The sequence below is a fragment of the Acomys russatus genome, chromosome 4, assembly GCF_903995435.1.
Source record: "Acomys russatus chromosome 4, mAcoRus1.1, whole genome shotgun sequence".
Taxonomy (NCBI): Eukaryota; Metazoa; Chordata; class Mammalia; order Rodentia; family Muridae; genus Acomys; species Acomys russatus.
Window position 1 is genome coordinate 65,939,192 of NC_067140.1, and position 1,967 is coordinate 65,941,158.

Consider the following 1,967-nt stretch of genomic DNA (forward strand, 5'->3'; position numbering starts at 1 on the left):
ACTAAGTTCGTCACGGAAAAACAAGAACAAGCTAAACTCAAAATCATTAAAAAGAAGCAGATATGATTAGGGGAGAAATTAACAAAACATAAAATTTTAAAATGTGGTGGTTTGAATGAACATGTTCCCCATAGGCCCATAGGGAGTGGCACTATTAGGAGGTGTGGCCTTGTTGGAGTAGGTGTGGCCTTGTTGGAGTAGGTGTGGCCTTGTTGGAGTAGGTGTAGCTTTGTTGGAGTAGGTGTGGCCTTGTTGGAGTAGGTGTGGCCTTGTTGGAGTAGGTGTAGCTTTGTTGGAAGAAATGGGAGCTGGGGGGGGGGGGAGCTGTGCAGGCTTTGAGGTCTCAGAAGCCAGGCCTAGTGACTCAACTGTTTCTTCCTGCTACCTGCAGATCCAACTGTAGAACTCTCAGCTCCTTCTCCAGCACCATGTCTGCCTGTGTGCCACCTTGTTTCCTGTGATAGTGGACTAAGCTTTTGAACTGTAAGCCAATCCCAATTAAATATTTTCCTTTATAAGAGTTGCCATGGTCATGGTGTCTCTTCTCAGCAATAAAACCCTAACTAAGACAAAAGAACAATAAAAATAATCAATGAAATGCATTTGATTCATTGAAAATATTGACAATACCAGCCAAACTAGCAAAAAGAAAGAGATAAAAGGTATAAATTACTAAAATTCCAAACAAATGGGGAGATATTACAATAGATAGCAAAGTACTTTAGAAAACCATAAGTATATACCTTAAAAACTCATATCCCACTAAAAGTTAAGTAATATAAATGAAATAGGTAAATTTATAAATCTGGATAACCCACCAAAATTAAACTGAGGTGACACAAAGTATTTAAACAACTCTGTAACAAGCAATTATATTGAAGCTGGGAGTTTAGAAGTGTCCAGGTCCAAATGCTTTCACTGTGGAATTCTACTAGACCTGAAAAAAAAAATCAACCCTTCTCAAACTGTTCCACAAAATATTAGAGGAAGAAATAGTCCTAAACTCATTTCACAATGCCAGTATTACCCTGGTACCAAGACCAGATAAATACACAACAACAAAAAAGGAAAATCATGAACCAATTTCCCTGATTAATAAGACACAAATATTTTCAACAAAATTCTTGAAAGCTGAATTCAAGAACACATAAAAAAATACCATTCACCATGATCATATTATTTTCGCTCCAGAGATGTAGGGGTGGGTTAGTATATGTAAACTCAGTTATGTTATATAAACATGTTTTTGTTTTAATCCAAGTTATGGGATATGGGGTTGTCCACAGCAACAGACTATCTGCCTTGTGTGGCTCTGAGAAGGGCATGGTCTTGCCAGCTGTAGTTAGTTTAATTCTGAGAACTCTGGAGAGGGGATAAATGTCAGAGCCCAGAGAGAGATGAGGAGCTCAGAGAAAGAAGAAGGCTGCTGGTGCTTCCCCCGCACCCCCTGACGCTCCCAGTTGCTGTTGATGCAGTGTGATGAGCGTAAGTCGGGGATATCCTGAAGTGAAGATTGGATGTGCCCCCAAGGATCTATTTCCTTAAACAGCAGGAAGTAGCCAAAGAGAACCACGCCCCTTCTCCCCTCTAACCTTCTTTCTCTCTTACGTGGTGTTGGGATGTTGGAAGGAACAGGGTGGAGGAGGAAGGGTGAGGTATAAGAAGCTAAATTAAAATAAATAATAAAAAAGCACCTATGATACATGTTAAAATTTTGACATAAAAATATATATTACAATAAATATATAATATATTAAAAACTTTTATTTAGTTAGTATATTTATTTATTTACCTAGTAAAGATATGTACATATATATACACACACACACACACACACACACGCATATCTCACACACTTATCTCACTGAAAGATATTTAATATCCAGCACACACAAAGAATTATAAGAACTAAGACTAATTGTGTTAGGTCTTCTGCATATATGTAAGGTCATTTAGCTTGGAGTTTT